This window comes from Castor canadensis, chromosome 5 (genome assembly GCF_047511655.1).
Source record: "Castor canadensis chromosome 5, mCasCan1.hap1v2, whole genome shotgun sequence".
Taxonomy (NCBI): domain Eukaryota; kingdom Metazoa; phylum Chordata; class Mammalia; order Rodentia; family Castoridae; genus Castor; species Castor canadensis.
This window is the reverse complement of record NC_133390.1, coordinates 130,388,978-130,411,688: the sequence shown is the minus strand read 5'-3', so window position 1 is coordinate 130,411,688 and position 22,711 is coordinate 130,388,978. Positions and strand designations below refer to the sequence as shown.

Below are 22,711 nucleotides of genomic sequence, written 5' to 3'. Positions count from 1 at the left end.
GCAGAACCTGTTCCACCCTCTTGTTCTCTGATTTTGTTCAAGAGAAAACATAAGAGATAATAAGAGAGATAGCATTTTTGCTAGTTTTAGATAAACACAGCTGTACAGAGAGATTTGCAGCGTTGCTTCCATGCACAATTGTATTATAACCCACATTGGTTCATCTCTACCAGACCTCTTCAATACTCCCTGGTCTCCTTCCCATAGTGGCCTGGGTATTACTATATTCACTCCTCTACAGTGAGCACATCAGCCACATTCAGGTTTTAGGTTTCCTTCCCTTTCCCTATTCTTCCCATGCGCATTCTTCCCTTAGTGTGTGACCCACATACGGTAATATTACTGTATTTGTTTTAGGTCTATAATCCACATGTGAGGGAGAACATGTGATTTTAGGCATTCTGAGCCTATCTTTGCTTAAGATGATGTTCTCCCGTTCCATCCATTTACTTGCGAATGACAAAATTTCATTCTTTTTTTGTAGCTGAATAAAATTCCATTATGTATAGATACCACATTTTCTTAATCCTTTCATTGGTAGTGGGACATCTTGGCTGTTTCCATAACTTGGCTATTGTGCTGCAATAAACATGGGTGTGCAGATGCCTTTGTAGTAAAACCTGAGTTGCATTCCTTTGGGTATATCCCTGGGAGTAGTATTGATGGATCAAATGGCAGGTCTATGTTTAGTTTTTTAAGTATCCTCCATATTGATTTCCAAGGTGGTTGTACTAGCTTACATTCCCACTAGCAGTATATGAGGGTTCCTTTTCCCCCGCATCCTCACCAACATTTGTTGTTGGTGGTGTTCTTGACAATAGCTTTCCTAATTTGAGTGAAGTGGAATCTTAGTGTGGTTTTGATTTGCATTTCCTTTATGGACAGGGATAGTGAACATTTCTTCATGTGTTTTTTTGGCCATTTGGACTTCTTCCTTTGAAAAAGTTTTGTTTAGCTCAGTTGCCCACTTCTTTATTGGTTCATTGATTTTGTAGTTTAGTTTTTGAGCTCCCTGTATATTCTGGTTATCAGTCCTTTGTCTGATATATAGCTAGCAAATATTTTCTCCTGCTCTGTGGGAGGTCTCTTCAATTTAGACACCATTTGTTTTGTTGTGGAGAAGCTTTTCAATTTCATGTAGTCCTATTTGTCCATCCTTTCTTTTAGTTGCTGGGCCACTTGAGTTCTTGCCTATACTTATTGCTTCCAGAGCATTCCCTGCTTTTCTGTACTAACTGCAAGGTTTCAGGTGTGATATTAAGGTCCTTAATCCACTTTGAGTTGGTACTAGTGCAGGTTGAGAACATGGATCTAGTTTTAGTTTTCTGCAGGCAGAAAACCACTTTTCTCAGCAACATTTGTTGAAGAGGCTGTCTTTTCCCTATCATTTGTTTTTGGAGTCTTTGTCAAAAATAAGGTGGACATAGCTGTGTGGATTTGTATTGGGGTCCTCTATTCTGTTCCATTGGTCTTCATATCTGTTTTTGTGCCAGTAGCATGTTGTTTTTATTGCTATGGCTCTGCAGTATAGTTTGGGTAGTGTGATACCTCCAGTGTTGCTCTTTTTGCTCAGTATTGCCTTGGCTATTTGTGGTCTTTTGGGTTTCCAAATAAATGAACTTTAGGGTAGATTTTTCAATCTCTGTGATGAATGACATTGGGATTTTGATGGAAATTGCACTGAACATGTAGATTGCTTTTGGTTGTATAGCCATTTTTACTATGTGGATTCTGCCTATCCATGAGGATGGGAGATAGATCTTTCTACCTTCTGTAGTCATCTTTGATCTCTTTCTTCAGTAGTTTACAGTTCCCCTTGTTTGTAGAGGTCATTTACATCCTGTGTTAAGTTTGTTCTTAGGTATTTAATTTTTTTGAGGCTATTATAAATGGAATTGTTTTCATATATTCTCTCTCTAGTTGTTCATTATAGGTATATAGTAAGGCTACTGATTTTTGTAAGTTGGTTTTGTATCCTGCTACGTTGCTGAAGCTGTTTATGGTGTCTAGGAGTTCTTGGATAGAGTTTTTTGGGTCTTTGAGGTATAGGATCATGTCATCTGCAAATAGGGATACTTTGACAGTTTCTTTACCTATTTGAATTCCTTTTATGTCTTCTTCTTGCCTTATTGCTCTGGTTAGGAATTCCAGGACTATATTGAATAGAAGTAGGGAGAGTGGGCATCTTTATTCCTGACTTCAGGGGAAATTATTTCAGTTTTCCCCATCAAGTATGATGTTGGCTATAGGTTTGACATATACAGCATTTACAATGTTGAGGTACATTCCTTCTATTCCTAGTTTTCTCAGAGCTTTTATCATGAAGTGGTATTGAATCTTATCAAAGGCTTTTTCTGCATCTATTGAGTGATCAAGTGGTTTTTGACTTTGCTTCTATTAATGTGCTGTATTACCCTTATTTATTTGTGAATGTTGAACCACCACCACTGCATCCCTGGGATGAAGCTGATTTGTTCATGGTGAATGATCTTTCTGATGTATTGTTGGATTTGTTTTGCCATTATTTTATTGGGGATTCTTGCATCAATGTTCCTTAAGGAGACTAGCCTATAGTTCTCCTTTTTGGATGTGTCTTTGTCTGGTTTTGGGAGGAGTATAACACTGGCTTCATAGAATGAGTTAGGCAGTGTTCCTTCCCTTTCTATTTCATGGAAAAGTTTAAGAAGTGTTGGTATTGGTTCTTATTTAAAGATCTGGTAGAATTCTTTGGAGAATCTGGACTTTTCTTTTTTAGGAGACTATTGCTTCCATTTCATTACATGTTATAGATCTGTTTTTGTGTTTAATATCCTCTTGGTTCAGTTTTAGACAATCATAAGTATCTAGAAATCTGTTTTTTTTTTTATCTCTGTTTCATTAATTTTGGCCCTTATTTGTATTATTTCTCTCCTTCTGCTTGTTTTTGGGTTTTGTTTGTTCTTGTTTTTCTAGGAGTTTCAGATTTGGCATTAGGTCATTTATTTAAGATCTTTCTAACCTTTCAGTATATGCACTCATATCTGTAAACTTTCCTCTTAGGACTGCCTTTGCTGTGTCCCATGGGTTCTGGTAAGTTGTGTTTTCATTTTCATTAAATTCCAGGAAACTTTTGATTTCCTCTCTTATTTCTTCTATGACTCACTGATTGTTGAGCAATGTGTTATTCATCCTCCAATTATTTGTGTATTTTCTGCTGTTGTTTTTGTTGTTGAGTTCTAGTTTTATTGTATTGTGATCAGATAGAATGCTGGGGGTTATTTCTATTTTCTTATATTTGCTGAGGATTGCTTTGTGGCCTAAGATATGATCGATTTTGGAGAAAATTCCATGGACTGCTGAGAAGAATGTATATTGTGCTGTTTTTGGATGAAATATTCTATAGACATCAGTTGGGTCCATTTGATCTATGGTGTCATTTACTTCTAGGGTTTCTTTCTTGATTTTTTTTTTTGTTTGTTTGGATGACATATCTATTGGTGATAGAGGGGTATTAAAGTTTCCCATTATCACTGTGTTGGAGTCTATATGTACTTTTAAATTCTTAGTGTATATTTGATGAAGTTGAGTACACTGACATTGGGTGCATATAAGTTGATAATTGTTATTTCCTTTTGATGTATTACCTCTTTTATTAATATGAAGTGTCCTCTTTGTCTCATTTGACCAATGTAAGTTTGAAGTCTACTTTGTCTGATGTAAGTATTGCTACTCTTGCCTGTTTTGGGGGCCATTGGCTTGGTAAATCTTCTTGTAGCCTTTTGCCCTAAGCCAGTGTTTATTTCTGTCAATAAGGTGGGTCTCTTGTAAACAACAGGTTGTCATATCTTCCTTGTTAATCCAGTTTGCAAACCATGTCTTTTGATGGGGCTGTTGAGTCCGTTGACATTCAGTGTTAATATCAATAGGTATGTGCTGATTCCTGCCATTTAGTTGTTTTTGTTGTTTAAGGATTTTATTGTGTGCGGCTGAATCAATGCTATTCTTTGATTACTTATCTTTTCTCCTGTGGTTTAATACTTTCCATCCTCTCATGGTTTTGTTTGTTTTCATCTTCTGTGTGCAGAATTCCTTATAGAATCTTCTGTAGTGGTGGCTTGGCAGTCATATATTGTTTTAGCTTCTGTTTATCATGGAAGATTTTATTGCTCCATCAATTTTGAATGATTGTTTTGCTGGGTAAAGTATCCTAGGGCTGAAATTATTTTCATTCAGTGCCCAAAATATCTCACTCCATGCCCTTCTTCCTTTTAAAGTTTTCACTGAGAAATTTGCTGTTATTTTGATGGGTTTACCTTTATACATTATTTTTTTTCTCTCTTACAGCCTTCAATATTCTTTCTCAGTTCTCTGTGCTTGTTGTTTTAATGATAATATGCCATGGGGAAGTTATATTTTGGTCAAGTCTGTTTGGTGTCCTGGAGGCTTCCTTTACCTGAGTGGGCAAAACTTTCTTAAGATTTGGAAAATTTTCTGATATTATTTTATTGAATATATTATGTTTCCCTTTGGCTTGCACCTCTTTTCCTTCTTCAATGCCCATGAGTCTTAGGCTTGGTCTTTTGATAGAGCTGCTGACTTCTTGCATATTCCTTTCATGGCTCTTGAGTTCTTTGACTAAGATTTCTTCTCTTTTTTTTTTTCTTTAATTTCTTTTTATCTTCAGACTTTGAGATGCTGTCTTCCACTTGTTCTAGTCTGCTGGAGTGGCCTTCTACTATGTTTTTTTTGATGGACTAAAGGGTGTTTTTATTTCCAGGATTTCTGTTTGATTCTTTTTTTTTGAGATTTTCCATATCTTTGTTCAACTCCTCTTTTATATTTTGTGTTGTCATCTTTAGTTCATTTATCTCTCTTTTTATAGTGTCCTTTTGTTTTACTTTGGTGTTTGTTGAAGTCCTCTCTGAGTTCATTTATTTGTTTCTGTGTCTTCTTATGTTCTTTATTTTTGATGTTTTGAAATTTGAGTGCATTTTGTACATTCTGGTTAACCATGTCTTGGATCTTCTCCATGAGAGTCTTAGTGATTTATTCCAAGATTTCCTCTTGGAGTTTTTTTTTTTTTTTTTTTTTGTGGACATCATTGGGTTCCTTAGTAACATTTATCATAGTTTTTTGGGGTCAGGAACTGGTATCAATTTTCTTCATTTCCCACTGAGTCCTCTATTGAATTGTTTTTTTGAGGAGTGTGGTTTCCAATCCTTCTTTTTCTCCCCATTATTCCACTTGGTGCCATGCAACTATGTTCTTGATGGACTGGTTGGTGGTTTTAATTGCCTGTTCTCTTTCCCTTGATTTAATTTTTGCTTTGTGATTGTCTTGGTTTTTAGCTAGGTCAATGTGCTCTTTTTATCCCTGGCCTGGAGATATAATTTAGCAATAACAAATTCACATATTCAATGCCAAATCAGTTGTTTAAATATTATGTAGAAAACCCCTTGGTGATAATACCTATAAACATTGGGAGTTGTAGAGGTAATGGTATTAGTCTAGATATAGAAATTTGTGTAATTGGTAAAGGTGGCACTAAAAAGGGGGTAGGTGGGAAAAGGAAGTTGGGTAGGGGAAGAGGGGATGCTGGGTTTTGTCACCCTTGTGTGTGTTTTAGTGTATTTCTGTTGTTGTAGTGGAGGGTGCTTGTGTCAGGAATTGCAGGGGGCTTGGGTTGTATACAGTTGGTACAGTAGACTAGTCAGCAGGTGGCGAGTGTGTAGGAGGGAGGGGTAGTGTGGTGACAGGTTTGGGAAGGATAGGAGGGGAGGTGAAGACAGGGGAGAGAGTGGATGTGAAGGAGCAGAAAGAGTAGTTGGGAGGGAGAAGAATGGATTATAGCACAGGAAAAGGAGAGAAAGCGAAGGGGGTAAGAATAAGGATAGAAAAATAGTGATGGTGAAGTTAATAATACAGAAAGAAAACCTACTAGGTACAGGAACAACAACTTTTGGTAAAAGTTCTGGAGTTATTCTTTAGGTGTCCAATCCTGGTATTGGCATACTAGCAGGAGCTCTCATGTGGTCTCACCAGGTGACAGTATTTTTATCCAAATGTGCTCCAAATACTGTGAGCAGTATTTGGTTTCCTTTGTCCACAGGGCGAGTTGCAATTGGGTGCTGAGGTAACTCACTGCCAGTTTGTGCATGGTGATCAGAACTGTTGTTTCACTAGATGGTAGCTGTGTTGCCCTACAGCTGCAACTCTAATTGGCTGGCTCCTCCCCCAGCAAGGTGGGGCAATTCAGTTTTGAGTACTGCCTTATGTCCCATGAGACCAACTCTGGGATCCACCACCTGGCCTGCTTTGGGAGGTTGGCTTGTTGCCCCACCCTTGATCTCAGTGTTTGTTGCTTTTTCCTGCATTTCTTCCCAGAGAGTTTGGCTCCTTGCCTGCCCCCATTATCTTGGGCAGGTTCAGCATTCTACTACCACCTCCACTGCCAGTGTTAGATTACAGTTTGCTGTTAATGTTTTTCAGTTTTGTTGTGGAGGGTTTCAGTCTGCCTAGGGATCCAGACTGGATTGTGTTCCTAGGGGGTGGGTAGGGGAGTTGCACATGGTGCCTGATGCTCACCTGCTCACTCTGCAGATTCACACAAGCAGCTTTGGAACTGACTGGCAGGGAATGGCACAGCATAGGGAGGCTGTCCATGGGTTAGAGGTCCAGGATGTCACAGAGTCTGATTCTGATTGATGCTCTGTCTTCTGCTTGTTGGGAAGAAAAAAAAAAAGAATAAAAGAAAAAGAAACGACCAGGGGACTTTTTTCCCAGGGCGAGACATGCTTGCTGGCTGTGCCATATGGAATTTTTGCAGCTGTTAGGTGCAATTAAAGGCTGATTTACCTAATATGATGGTGGTTATTATTTTGGTAAAAAGCAATCAGAATTACCCAGGTATAGTTCTGACATCTCAATGTGGTTTCTGGGGTGATGGGGCTTAGGATTTATGATTCCCTACCCTAACCACCATCTTGCTTCACTCATTTTCTTTATCCTTTTATCAGGCACCTAGGTTGATTCCCTAGCTTGGTTATTATGAATACTGTTGCAATAAACCTGGTTTGCAGATGTCTGTATTGTATGCTGATTTTGAGTCCTTTTTGCATATACCCAGGAGTGGCATACTTGGGTCATAAGATGGATTTTGAGGAACTTTTCATTTCTACCAACAGTGAGTAGGGGTTCTTTTTCCCCTGCATCCTAACCAACATTTGTTGTTTGTTTTCTTGAATATTGCCATTCTGACTGGCGCAAGATGCAATCTGAAGGTAATTTTGATTTAAACTTCCTAATGGCTAGAGATGTTCAACATTTTTTAATGTGTTTATTCAATTTTAATAGAAGTTTAAATTTCTGGCAATAAGGTGATGTTCTGGTAGTACAGGGTGAGAGATAGGTATATAGTTTCAGTCTTTTATGGGTGGATATCCAGTTACCACTACACCATTTGTTGAAGGGAATCTCTTCTCCAACTTATATTTTTGGCAACTCTATTGAGATAAGATGGCTATATCTGTGTAGGCTTATTTCTGGGTCCTCTATTTTGTCCAAACTGGTCTACATGTCTGTTTTTCTGTGAGTACCATGCTGTTTTTGTTGCTATGGCTGTGTAGTATAAATTTTGAAATCAGGTATCGTGAGACCTCCGCCATTACTCTTTTTGCTTGGTTACTGTGGCTATTCAGGGTCTTTTATGTTTCCAAATGAATTTTAGGATTTTTTCTAGTTATTTAGCTCCTCTGCAGTGGGGACACCAAACACTTTCATGTTTTGCGTTTCCTACCTATCCCCATTCCTCCCGTATGTGTTCTCCCCTTGTCATGTGACCCAAGTCCAACAACATTGCTATATTTGCCCTAGATCTAAAGTCCACATATGAGGGAGAACATATGATTTTTGGTCTTCTGAGCCTGACTAACCCTGCTCAGAATGATGTTCTTCAGTTCCATACATTTATTTCAGAATGATAAGATTTCATTCTTCTTCATGGCTGAGTAAAACTCCATTGTGTATAAGTACCACATTTTCTTGATCCATTCGTCAGTAGTGGAGCATCGTGGTATATAGAGAAGCTAATGACTTTTGTAAGTTGATTTTGTATCCTGCCACCTTGCTGTAGCTGTTTATGGTGTCTAGGAGTTTTTGGGTAGAGTTTTTTGGGTCTTTAAGGTTTGTGATCAGATCATCTGCAAATAGGGATATTTTGACAAGTTTCTTTACCTATTTGTATTCCTTTTATTTCTTCTTCTTGATTAATTGCTCTCCCCAGGGATTCCAGTACTATGTTGAATAGGAGTGGGGATAGTGGGCACCCTTGTCTTATTCCTGATTTTAGGGGAAATGATTTCAGTTTTTCTCCATTAAGTATGATGTTGGCTATAGGTTTGTCATATATAGTGTTTACAATGTTGAGGTACTTTCTTTCTATTCCTAGTTTTCTTAGAGCTTTTATCATGAAGTGGTGTTGGATCTTATTGACAGCTTTTTCTGCACCTATTACAGTGACCAAGTGGTTTCTGTCTTTGGTTCTATTAATGTGCTGTATTACATTTGTAGATTTGAGTATGTTGAACCAAACCTGCAACCCTGGGATAAAGCTGACTTGGCTGTAGTGAATGATCTTTCTGATGTGTTGTTGGATTCGGTTTGCCATTATTTTATTGAGGATTTTTTTGCATCGATGTTCATTAAGGAGATTGGCCTATAGTTCTCCTTTTGGAGGTGTCTTTGTCTGGTTTTGGGATGAGTGTAATACTGGCTTCATAGAATGAGTTAGGCAGTGTTCCTTCCCTTTCTATTTTGTGGAACAGTTTAAGGAGAGTTAGTATTAGCTTTTCTTTAAAGGTCTGATAGAATTCAGCAGAGAATCCATCAGGTCCTGGACTTTTCTTTTTTGGGAGACTCTTTATTGCAGCTTCAATTTCATTTTGTGTTATAGAACTATTCAGGTGATTAATATCTTCTTGGTTCAATTTTAGATGGTCATACATATCTAGAAATTTTCCATTTCTTCAAGATTTTCAAATTTATTAGAATATAGGTTCTCAAAGTAGTCTCTGATGATTTTCTTGGTGTTTGTTGGTATCTCTCCTATTGCATTTTTGATTTTACTGATTAGTTTTTTTTCTCTCCTCATTTTAGTCAGGTTTGCCAGGGGTCTGTCAATCTTATTTATTTTTTCAAGAACTAACTTTTTGTTTCATTGATTCTTTGTATTTTTTTTGTTTCTGTTTCATTAATTTCAACCCTTATTTTTATTATTTCTCTCCTTCTGCTTGTTTTGAGATTTGTTTGTTCTTGTTTTTCTAGGAGTTTGAGATATAGCATTAGGTCATTGATTTGAGATCTTTCTGACCTTTTAATATATACACTCATGGCTATAAAATTCCCTCTTAGGACTACCTTTGCTGTGTCCCAAAGATTCTGGTAGGTCATTTTTCCATTTTCATTAACTTCCAGGACTTTTAATTTCCTCTTTTATTTCATCAATGACCCATTGATCACTGAGTAATGTATTGTTCAGTTTCTAATTGTTTGTATGTTTTCTTCTGTTTTTGTTTTTGATTTCTAGCTTTAATGCATTGTGATCAGATAGAATGCATGGGATTATTTCTATTTGCTTATATTTGCTGAGGTTTGCTTTGTGCCCTAAGATATGATCAATTTTAGAGAAGGTTCCATGAGCTGCTGAGAAGAATGTATATTTTGTAGAAGTTGGATGAAATATTCTGTAGACATCAGCTAGGTCTATTTGATCTATGGTGTGATTTAGTTCTAGAATTTCCTTATTGATTTTTTGTTTGAATGACCTATCTATTGGTGATAGGGGGGTATTAAAGTCTTCCACTACTACCGTGTTGGAGCCTATACATGCTTTTAGGTCCTTCAGAATATGTCTGATTAAATTGGGTGTATTGACATTGAGTGCATATAGTAGATAATTGTTATTTCCTTTAATTTCCATTTCATCTGAGATTCTGTCTTCCACTTGTTCTAGTCTGCTGGAGTGGCCTTCCATTGTGTTTTGCATTTCTGTTTCATTCTTTTTTCTGAGGTTTTCCATATAATGGGTCACTTCCTCTTTAATATTGTCAATTTTCATCTTTAATTAATTTATCTCTCTATTTATAGAGTTCTCTGTTTCACTTTGGTTATTATTTAGGGCTCCTATGAGTTCATTTATTTGTTTTTGTGTCTTCTCATATTATTTGTTTTTGTTGTCTTGGAATTTCTTGAGTTGCTGTTTTACATTTTGGTTAACCATGTCTAGTAATATCTGCATGAAATTCTCAATGCTTACTGCAGGATTTATTCTTTCAGGATGTTCTTGTCGGTTTCATTGGGTTCCTTGGCATGGTTTATCTTTGTTTTGTTGGAGTCTGGAACTGGGTATCCATTTTCTTCCTTTCCCTTTTTCATCTTCCCATTGCTCCACTTGGTACTGTGTAACTATGTTTTTTATAGGTTATTGGTGGTTTCGGTCACCTGTTTTCTTTTCCTTGGTTTAATTTTGTTTTGTGGGTGTGTTGTGTTTTAGGTTAGTGTATGTATGCTATTACTGTCCCTGGTCTGTGTGTAATTTAGTATTAGCTAACTCACAATAATAAAACTAACAAAACAAAGAAAGAAAAAAAGACAAAAAAGAAAACCAAAGAAATCAACAGGGAGATGTGGTCAAACACACATAGACAAACAAACAGTGAACAAAACAAACAAACACATTAAAAAATTCCAGGCTCTGGAACAGTAGAATTTCAGTCTTAGTAGTTCTGGTGTTACTCCTTCATCATCCAGTCTTGGTGTTGGTATTTAAGCAGAAGCTCTGTCTTAGTCTCGTTGGTTGGGGAGACTCACCAGTTTTGTTTCCTGTCTTTCAGTGGCAGCTGTTTAGTCAGCTCCTCCCTCAGTGAGGTATGGCAGTTTGAGTTTGTATATTGTCCTCAGGTTCCAGAAAACAGCTCTGTGGCCCACCGGCTGTCCTGCTTTGGAGTTGGGTTTACTCTGTGCTGGTTTACTGGGAACTTGTTTCTTTGCCTCACCCTCTTTCTCTGGAGTAAGTTCAGAGATCCATCTGCCAGCTCCCTGCTGCCAGCGTGTAATGCTGGTTTGCTGATTGTTTTTCAATTTTGCAGTGTCATTTGACTTTGGATGTTTCTCATTGGCTCAGGAGATGATCTTTGTGGACTGCTATCTGCTCTATTTCAAACAGCAGCATTATCACCCAACTGCTGTCAGTACATCTGCCTTTCCAGTCTTTGTTTACTCAAAGTTCCTGCAGAGATTAGCTCCTTGCTCCTCCCCCCTTCTCCAGTGTGCTTACAACCCCTCACCCCCCTGCTGTGTGTTCCTTTTCAGTTTCTTGTTTATTATTCAGGTTTTTTTTTTTGCAGGGTGGGGGGTCTGTCTGTCCAGGAGGTTATGCTGTTTACCCCAGGGGTGGCTGTGGTAATACTGCATGATGCTTCTTTGCTCACCTTGTTGGTCTGCCAGATATCTCTCAAGCAGGTTTGAAGCTAGCATCTGGTGGCACAGGAGCCCTCCTGCTTTCTCAGTGTAATGTGGCATGGAGAAGCTTTGTAAGGGCTGGGAGTTCGGGGTGTCAAAGTTTTGATTCTTCTGGTGCTTTTTTTCCTGCCAATTGTGGCTTCAGTGTCTCAGCAGGATTTTTGATTTACCGCACTCATGCTGTCTGCTTCTGCACTCTAGTCACCATCTTGGATCTTTCCTTTAGATCACATTTTTAACTGAACAAAACATTCCATTGTTTAAAAAATTATAAGAAGTGTTTAATAATTCAGGAAGAAGACTTGCTTTATATATGCTTATTGAATGTCTGTACCTCCAGGGGTAACCCCCTGGATTCCTGCCAATGTAGTCAATCAACAAGTTTGTATTGAGCATTTCCACTGTTCTAAGAATGGTTAGGGGCTAGGAATATAGGTTGGAAGGTAGGAGGCAAGATCCTTATTCTCATCAAACATACGTAATAACTAGAAGAGTAAAATGTAAATAAGCTAGATAGTTTTAGGAAGAGGTAAATACAACAAAAGAAATGTAAATATCATCTGAAGCCAGCACAAATATACAACCAATGTTTAGGTTACTGGCCTCATGATCAATCCATAATCCTTCTGAATCATAAATGACAACTTATTAGTTCTATGGCCTGCACAATGGCATAATTGCAAACCTGATGAAACTATATTTGCCCTCACTAACTCTTAGATAAAGAAATTGTGACCCAATGTGGCTCTGAGGTAACCTAGAAAATAGTAGTTGAGCTGATAGAATTAGACTTGTTTCTTTGTTTTGTAACACAGAAAAATCTGTCAACAAAGGGAAAAGTAGAATAAGGGCCTAACAATAATAGTAACATCAGAAACAAAACAAATTAATATTGGCCTTTATCTTATTGGAATTCCTTCCCTGGTAATATATAAACACTTAGATATCTGTTTTATAGAAAAAAATATGAATGCACAATGGATCATTCACTATGTTGAATATATGAGAATCTCCCAGTGACCTCAATTTAAAATTATTTGTGCTGGTTACTTAACACTGCCAAGAATGGCCCTCCAATTTGTCTTTCTGCTTCACTTCCCTCCTACCCCAATCGTCCTCTACATAACACTAAGGTAAAACTTTTCTTAGGAAAAATCAGATATCATTCCTCTGTTCAAAAATCTAATTGCTTTTTAGCAAACATACTCAGAAGTCAATTCAAGACTTATTATTTTTTGATGGTCCTGGGAATTGGACCCAGAGCCTCATGGGTTCCAAAACTTTTTGCCAGGGTTTCAAATGTCCTCATGATCTGGTCCCATTATCTGGTGCATTGCTGCTTCTGGAATGCACTCAGCACAGCCCATCCCAGACATTTACCTGGCCAGGTCTTTTGTATCATTGACACTTAGCACAAATATAGCTTTCCCAAAGAGGTTTCCAAGCATCACAAAGTTCCCCTCTTATCCAAATACTCACTTGTATTTGCATATGAAGACTCTCCACTGTCTATAATTAACATAATTTTTTGTTAATATGTGTGGTCTTTCTTCCACTAGAATGAAAGATGCATGAAGGCAAGGGTCCTGCTTGTTCTCTTCTGCTATATCGTCAGCCCCTGCATAAGTAGCTGACACACAGGAGTGACTTAACCACCTAGCTAAATCAATGGAGGCAGAAACATTGGGCACATTAGGGATAGAGTTTTCTGGGTCCCAAGTAGCTAATGTGGTGTGAGTAGAGAAAATTTCACTACACCACTTGATGTGTGGAACCTTGCACTGAGTGTTTCTTTTTATTTTTGCTTATCTTTAATTTGTATTTTCCCAAAGAAGATACTTGGCTGAAGCATCTGAGCTCCACTGGATTTGCTATGACAAGATTTTGCACCAGTGACACAGAAAATAATTGTATCCCTTTTGCACACAGTTCATATGTACTGCCTTTATACCTTTCGACACACCGGCAAAACAGTTAATTTAAAAGTAAAATGAAATGAATAAATAGATAAATATTGAATATTGTCAAAAGAAAGTGATTCAATGGTCACTAGGGGGCTTCTTGCCTCTGAGGAGTGCTGTGTTATTTGTCAGGTGTTTAGGATTCCAGAAGGTTTGTGCAAGTATAACTTGTGGAGCACAAAAGCACATTCAAGGAAAAAATTCTATGAAGTAATAGTGAGGGTCTGAGCATGTTCCAAGTATATTCCTTAAAGATAATAGGTGGATTTCATCTATATCTAAGTGTGACTTTGGAGAATCCCTAGCATGTTTCCTCAGTTGCTGTGTCACTGTCCTGGGCATATGTCTGCTGTGTGCCTGATGAGGGTTACTTCAATCTCATATGGCAGCAGTGTAGTGTAATGAATACACATGTTGGGGAGTGGTTAGTGTGTGTGTGTGTGTGTGTGTGTGTGTGTGTGTTGAGGGAGGTAGAAGGACAGAGAAGACAAAAACATGAATATAGTTATTTCATTAACAATGAAATGTACATGTCCACTGATGATTTTCCTGAAGTTCCTGTGCTAAAGGATAGCCTTTGCTGTTTATTCACCATTGTGTGTGCACAAGCCAGTCACTGTAGACTGCCTTAAGTGAGCCAAGTGCTAGGGCCAGGGCCAGAGAGGTGAGGGTCAGAATTCTGTGCACTTTACTCCTTCTTTTCTGTGGGTCTGCCCTAATCTCAGGGCTGATCTCTTTCCCTTTGTGGTTCTCATACACATATACTTCTCATGTCTGGTCACATTGGCTCAGAAACTAACCTTGCTCTCCAGTACTTCACTGGTGTTTTATGTTACTTTCCACCTTGAGATTCTTTCCCATCATTGTCCTATATATGAAACCCATTTTCTTCTCTTATGGCTCAGCCCTGACCCACCTGTCTGCACAGACACTGAAAACTTGTTGCTCTCCCTAGTGGTACTCACTGTTATTAACTAAGTATTGCTTAGCTTAGGTGTTCAGGGTCATGTGATTCAGGAGTCAGTATGCCTGGGTCCCAAATCTGGCTTAAATGTGTGTTGTATGCTAGCTATTGTTCTCTGGAAGACTTAGTTTGCAAACCTGTAAAATGGAGATTATGATTACATATTTATTGAGTTATTAAATGAAGTCCTAGAACAGAATGTCTAAGAAATGCTTCACGTAAACTCACTAACTAAATAGAAGGTTGTAATTATATTAAAATTTGAATCTGTAACCTTCACTGGAGTAGCCTATAAATGTATACACTATTGCAGGCTGGCACAGATCATTATGAAGAATATTATGTGCTGCTCGGTATGCTGAGTGGAGAAGGAACTCCCAGTGACCCCAATTTATTGCTGTTCTTGCTGATCGCTTGACATTTCCAAGAATAGCGTTAATTAACCTTACCCTAGTTGGTAACAGTGTCTGCAAATTCTCCGCACACTTCTGCTAGGTGGCACAATGGTCTTAGCAGATGCTGAGCTGGTTTGTCATCATTTCCCAGCAGAGTCACTGGGAGACAAAGAGGCTCACCTGTGAACATGTATGTGTGTTGTGAAGCATCATTTAAGTGGGTCTCAGTACAGTTTGGAACCCTGGGCAGGATCAACAGGATTCTCCTTTCTGAAACTAAATTGGTGTTTCATAATAATGAGTGGCAAAATGCATTACCAGGAAACTTGTTCGTCCAAATCTACAGGCTACAGATGTGTTATCTCTACCAGGTCAGTGTGGTGTGCTTGAAATTGGGAATACTCTATGTTTCTAAATTTCTTGGAAATTAACATATACAAATATATACATGTGTGTACATATACATATACCATCTGCTAAACTTTTTGCATGCATGTCTAGTATAAGTTTTTCACATGTGCTCATATAGCATCATAAAAAGGAATAGAGGAAATACATTCAGAAGTTATTAGTGAAATTCATATTTTTCTCATTTTTCAACTATGAGAGCTATCTAATATACTAAATTTTTGTAGAAACATTATTATTCATCATTCCTAAATTCTTATTATATATGTTGAGAATTACGGTTAGGGACATTGTGAGTATTAAAATGGTAAATATATACAAGTATGGTTATAATGTAGATATTAAGTATCATCACCTTTATTATAAACATGTATAAAGAGTTATATATAAGCAACATAAAGTGTGAAATAAGTTTAGGTTTATTTCCTAAAGCAAAAATAAGGCTATATAATAAAACTTGCAGTAATAACAGAAAGAGAAAGGAGACACAAAGCATATTTTTGATTCAACTAGGCACTTTGCAAGGTCTTTTCATGTTACTTCACACTGATGAGAGTGTGGAGGATGTGGGTTAGCTACATTTAATACTTTCTTTTTACTAATTCTCTGAGAAAGTTATCAAATCTCTTTTTGTCTATTTGTTTATCTGTTCTGTGGGCTCATAATAGCATTTTTTTAGACTTTCTTTAAAAAAATTTATTATCATATAATAGTCATATGGGGGATACATTGTGATATTTACATATGTATTTACAATATATTTTAGTTAGATACATAGCCCTTCCACTGTAATCCCTCTTTCCCCATCCCCCCTTCTTACAACAATTGCAACAGGTTTGGTTCTTCTATTTTCATATATGGATACAAAATATATCCACCATATTCATCCTCATTCCCCCTTTGCTTGCACCCACCTATCTCCTACTGGTACCCAACCCTAGAAAAGATCTATTTTCCCCCTCTGCCCTTCATTTTTTAAAGCATATATTGGTAATCCAATGGAGTTTCGCCTTGGTACTTCAGGTCTGTATATGTCATGATTTTAATCAAATTAACCCCCCTCCTCTTACTTAGTCATTCTCTGTCCCAATGCTCCCCTAACATTAAACAACTTACTGTGCAGTGTATTATATTATATTCATATGTAGATGGGTTGTTTCAATATTTTTCATTCTCTAGTATTTTCTTTACCTCTTCTGCCTCTCATAATTATCTCAGACAGACTAGTACAATTTTGTTCTCTCTCTCTCCCTCAAACTATATATATATAATATATATATATATATAATATATATATATATATTATATATATATATTTACATTTAACTTATAGGTCTAGCTTCCACATATGAAGGAAAACGTGAACTACAACTTTTGGAGCCTGGCTTACTTTGCTTATCATGAAATTCTCCAGTTCCATCCATTTATCTGCAAACAACATAATTTCATTCTTCTTTATAGCTGAATAAAAATCCATTTGTGAATATATACCACATTTCTCAATCCATTCATCAGTTGTGGAGCATGTGTGCTATTTCTAAAGCTTGACTATTGTAAACAGTGCTGCAATAAACATGGGTATGCAAATAGCTCTATGTGTCATGGAGTAGATTCTTTTGGAATATACTACTTCCAAAAGAAATTTTGGTGGTATTTCTTTTAGAAAATACCATGTAGGAGTGATATTGCTAGATTGCATGGTAGTTATAGTTTTAGTGTTTTGGGGGACTTCCATAATGCTTTCCATAGTGTTTGCACTAATTTACATTCTCACCAACAGTGTAGAAGTTTTTCTTTTTCCCCACATCCTCACCAGCCTTTGTTGTCTGTGTTATTGATGGTAGCCATTTTGACTAGGGTGAGGTGGAATCTCAATGTAGTCTGGTTGGCACTTTCTATATGGCCAAGGACGTTAATTATTTCTTCATATGTTTATTGTCCATTTGTACTTCTTCTTTTGAGAATTTTCTGTTCAGTTCATTTGTCCATTTATTCAGCAGGTTGTTGTTTCTTTGAGAGGTTAGTTTTTAGGGCTCCCAATATATCTGGTTATTAATCCCTTGTCAGATGTATAGCTGGGAAAGATTTTCTTCCATTTTGTAGGCTGTTTCTTTAGTCTGGTGACTGTTTCCTTTGCTATGCACAAGCTTTTTAGTTTCATGCAGTCCCATTTGTCAATATTTTCTCTTAAATGCTGAGTTATTGGAATTCCATTAATAATTTAGGCCAATGTGTTTTCATTTTTTCCTGGATTAATTTCACTGTTTCAGATTTTACATTAAGATATTCACTCCATTTTGAATTGATGCTAGTACAAGGTGAGAAACTGGGATCTATTTTCAATCTTCTGCAGTTGGAAATAGTTTTCTTAGCACCATCTGTTGAAGAGGATATCTTTTCTCCAACATATATTTTGGGCAACTTTGTTGAAAATCAGAGGGCTGTAGTTGCATGGGTTTGTGTCAGGGGTCTTTTATGCTATTCCATTGGTCTTCATGTCTATTTTTCTGCTAGTACCATACTGTTTTTATTACCATGGCTCTATAGTATAGTTTGAAGTCAGGTGTGGTGAGACCTCCAGCATTGCTCTTTTGGCTTAGGATTGTTTTGGCTATTCTAGGACTTTGGTGAAGAATGTTGTTGGAATTTTGATAGGGATTGCATTGATATATAGATTATTTTAGGTAGAATGGTCATTTTCATGATATTGATTCTGCCTATCCATCAGCATGGGATGTCTTTCCATCTTCTAATGTCTTCATTGATTTCTTTCTTTAGCAACTTGTAATGTTCATTGTATAGGCTGGTAACCACCTTCATTAAATTTATTCCTAGGTATTTTAATTTTTTGAAACTATTGTGAATGATATTGTTTTCCTGATTTCTTTCTCAGACTGTTCATTATTTGAGTATAGAAATGCTACTAATTTTTGTGTATCGATTTTGTATCCTGCTACCTTGCTAAAAGTGTTTATCTCATAGAATTTCTTAAATGATCCCTGCTACAACCTCTGGAAGCTGTGACATAATGAGACATGACTTCCATATTTGGGCTTTTATACAACATAGGTGAGTACAACATAGGTGAGTGTAACATAGGGATGTCAGCTCCATGGGCCTCATCTACTCACATGAGCCCTAAAAATCTGAGTGTTTTCCCTAACTAGTGGTAGAAGAAACCAGATAGATTGCAGGAGAAGACTTAGTGCCCATGGGTAATTTGAAGATGGAAGGACTTCCTGAGAAGGCCTGTGGGGTCTTATGTTGTTGCTGCCTGATAACCAGCAGGCATGTGTGGCAGCTCTCAGTCCTACAACCCCACAGAATTGAATAATTGAATCTGCCGACCACAAAGCTTAGCAGAGATCCCCTATCCTCAAGTGAGGGGTAAGGTCCCAGCCAGTGCTCTGATTGTAATTCTGATTACAGCCTGAGCAGAGATTCCAGGCACACCATCCAGACTTTTAGCCCACCGAACTGGGGCATGATATACTGTGGTATTTTGAGATGCTAAGTTAGTGGGAATTTGTAGCACAATTATATAAAGCAAATAGAGTGTGTTTTTCTAAAAAATCCTTTCATTTCACTTGATGTTAATTAAAATAACACTGCTAGAACTTACATTTTCATACTTCCCTGATATTGATTGCTGATTTGGTACTGTGATGTTAAGTCCAACTTGTCAATGCAAGGCATTCTAATTTCTGATAAAGTTCACACTGAGCAGAAATAGCTCTGCTGTCCCTGCCTTCTCTTCCCAGACCATGGGAAACATTGACAACCAGCACACATTGAACCCAGAACCAGCCTGTGAAACTTTCTCACATGTTGGTCAGGACTGGTATGTGAATTGAAACTCACATCTGTTGTGGTAAAGGTCATTGGTCTTTATAGAACCACAAAACACAATCATTATCAGGATTGCAATAAACCTCTAGTAACAATTTGAGAGCCCAGGAAGATCTCTTGGGAATATTGTACATGGTGTCAGGAATAGTCTGGGCTGGGCTTGCAGAAGAACTCTGCAGTTCTGTGCATAAGCTGCAGTATTGGTCCAAAGTCAACTTCACCTGTCAGTTATGTCAGTAGCCTACTAAGAGGGCTATGTGTTTGTACTTGCTTCTCAAAGTCTGCTCTCCAGATAGTTGTCAAAGTGATCATTTAATAATACTATATAACATCACCCTTTCCACAGTTTCCTTCAATAGTTTCCTTACCTCACAGAGAGAATAAAAAGTGGGATAGAAAAGTCATCTGCCCTTCTGGGGTCTCTCTCTCTGATCATGTCAATTTCTTCTTGTGTTCATTTCCCCCTCGCTGCTCCTTAGATGTGGGCTTATTTTACTTATTCTTTCCTCTGACCAGAATACTGTCCCCCCCCCCCCACATCCCAAGCTCACTTTTCATTGTTTTTAGACATCTAATCAAATACATTTTATCAAAGAGGCTTCCTCAGATTACCTAGGTGATCTTTCCTTTTCTCTTGCTTTGCTTTTTTCTTCAGGACATACTGTCACCTAACATATAATATCTTTATTTGAGTATTTCTGTGTCTTCCCTAACCCACTTCAAGAAGGCAAGTTGTCACCAGCATCAACAATTAGTTTTGTTTTATGTTTTTGATAAAGGGTCTTGCTATGTAGCCCAGGCTGGCCTGACAACAATAATTTTAAATAAGTAGTGAAAGAATATTTCCATGTACAACATACTTTGCTGTCTCCTCCTGCCATGACCCACAAACTTGTTCTATAGAACATAATAGACTATAGCATGTCAGCAGGGTTGGGCCATTTACTGAAATTTGTTGGTCAATGACTGGTCCTGGGATGAGCAGTCCTGGGACAATGTGATTCTTCCCCAGGGTTCTTTTATTTATGAATTTTAAATTTGGAGCTCCAGAGAACAGTTGCTTTCCTTCTGGGTACAGCTCCATTGCTGACTACAGCCACACTTTCTGTCACATGGAGGAAACTGCTTCTAGCCAATGAAAAAGAAGTGAACACACAGAGACTGGTGAAGAAGAAAAAGATGCAATAAAGGGAGGAAAACAGGGCTGAAGAAGAAAGAGGTAGGGAAGGTATTTGGAATGTGTCAGGCTGCACCATGGTTATATACAGAGATAGTGCTCATTGTGATTCCATCCTGCTCCCATTGCTATGTCCTTTCCATGTGGACAAGCAGAGGAACCACCCCACTCAGACATGGAAGAGCTGAGGCTTGCCTTGGTGGTTTCTCAGTTTATGGTGAACATGTGGCTTTGTTGAGTTATGAGCTCTTGTTTAGATATTATAGTATTTGTTTATACATGATAATCAAGAGAATTTATGAGGTGATTCTATGATTTTTTGGTGTCATCACAACTAATATTTATTATCTTTGTGTTTTATTCTTTTGCAGAACTTTCCACCCTGAAAATCAGAGGGAATATATGATGTGGAATCATGCGCAAACATTTTAATTTTTCTGACTCACCCAAGAGATGAGTATTGCCTGAGGTGATGATGGGTTCCCAATGAGTATGCTAACTTGGTGGGAGAATATTTCTAATTTTAAAGTAATCAATTTATTTTATAATAGTTTTAGGTTCACAGAAACATTTGTAACTAAGTAAGAAAGTCTCACACACCCCACACTGAGCTTTCTCTGTTATTGACACCTACCAATAGTATGATGTAATCCATGAAAATACAGAACACCTGTCAATTTATTTAGGTCTTCCATGGTTTCCTCATCAGGGTCTTACAGTTTTCTGCATGTAGACAATGCACGTATTTTGCTAGAATTATTCCCAAGTTTTTTGTTTTGGGTTCTATTATAAATAGCTTTAATAAAGCCAAATTCCAATGTTTCATTGCTGCTATATAAGCAATTGATTTTATATATTAGTTTTGTTTCCATGATTTTGTGTATACACTTATTGGTTCTAAGAGATTTTTGTTGGTTTTGGGGGAATTTTCCACACAAATAATTATGTTATCTTTGAATTGACAAGTTTTCTCTTAAAAAATTCTTTTCCAATCTGTATACCTCCTCCTCCTTTTTCTTGTCTTACTGTGCTAGCTAAGCCTACTGGTATGACTGGGTGAAAGAAAACATCTTTGACTTCTACCAATAGAAGGATGTTTCTCTCTATTATCTATGATGTTTAGTTTTGGAAAGAAGGATAATAGTTTCATGATGAAATTTCAGTCTTTTTGTGACCTTAACAACTCTATGACCTCAACAACTGTTTCCGCATTTATATAGCTTCCCCATCCCCCTCTCCTGTGGACAGAAAGGACGCAGAGGGCAGTCCTAGGATGAAGTCTTTCTCTGGGAAGGGTAAGGTTCTGTGACAGCCACCTTTCTTGGAGAGCAAACTTTTCGGATGGAGGACTCTCCCAGTATGTTTCCTGAGCTTACTCTTCCACTCCCTCTGCAAGAGCCATGAGGGTGTCTTTCTCAGAGGTAAAAACCATGAAAATATGGGATCCCCGAAGGCTGCCGTCTCCAGAAGTTTCTAAATCACAGTGGTCTACACTCAGTCTCCAGAAATTCAACAAGATAACCATTTAATGTTTTCTGAGAGTTTGTAACTGTAGCAAATTGTAGTGAGGTTGAGGGTGTTCTAGACCCACCTGCCTTTCCTGATTTCAGGGTGACTGTTGGCCCTGTAGTCTCAATTCTCCAACTAGTTGAGAAAAGTGATTGGTTTTCAATTTGTTCAGTTTTTCTTATTACAAGGACAGCAACATTAACTTCCAAGCTGTTATACATCAGAGCAGGATACAGAAGTCCTCTGGTGTTTATTTTAACTTCACCCTAAGGGAGTATGTTCTTCCCTTCACACAGTGTAGCTCACACTCTGAAATCCTGAACTAAGCAACCCAGAGAAGAAACCAGGTTCACACACTCTCCTCAATGGCTCCCCAGTTTTGTGCCCACTTAAGTGACAAGGTCTTTCCTTGCAAATAAGGACGTCCACCCTCCTGTGTTTCTGTTCCGTGCCTGGCACCAAGAGGTACATAATGCCTGATTAGTTATTTAAAGAACGAGTAATTACAGTTGAACTTCTCCTCCACTCAGGAAAACCTCGGAGTTAAAACTGAATTACTAGCCAGAAATGGTGGTGTGCACTTGTAATACCAGCACTTGGGAAGCTGAGGCAGGGTGATCATGAGTTCTAGGCCAGACTTGGTGGCTACATAATAAGACCATCTCAAAAAAAAAAAAAAGCAGCATTCTTCACTTGTCCTAATGTGGAGCAGAGATTGCCTATCCTCACGTGAGCACTTGGATGACTTCTAGGTCACCTCTCCTGATTGAGCACCTCCATTTACCCCAGCTGTTTTCTCATGACCTGCTTTCTATTCTGCATTATGTCCTTCGGGTGGCCTCGCTTTTTCCCTCAATGTCCCACTTACAATGTCATATCCAGAATTAAATACAGCCAAGGATAGTAAGGGCTGTGGGTTAGTCCTATACATAATTGAGGATGCTGTTCTTCT

The 22,711-nt window shown here is 37.8% G+C and overlaps 1 long non-coding RNA gene across 1 annotated transcript in view; it reads left to right on the top strand.

Moving 5' to 3' along the window:
* The window catches only part of LOC141423108 (uncharacterized), a 59,350-nt gene extending 37,672 nt beyond the window's left edge, over positions 1-21,678 (top strand). Inside the window, exons 2-3 of the long non-coding RNA XR_012447764.1 lie at positions 20,622-20,719; positions 21,471-21,678. This is a non-coding gene — a long non-coding RNA (uncharacterized lncRNA). The remainder of the gene's footprint in view (positions 1-20,621; positions 20,720-21,470) is intronic.
* Positions 21,679-22,711: the final 1,033 nt, after the last annotated feature.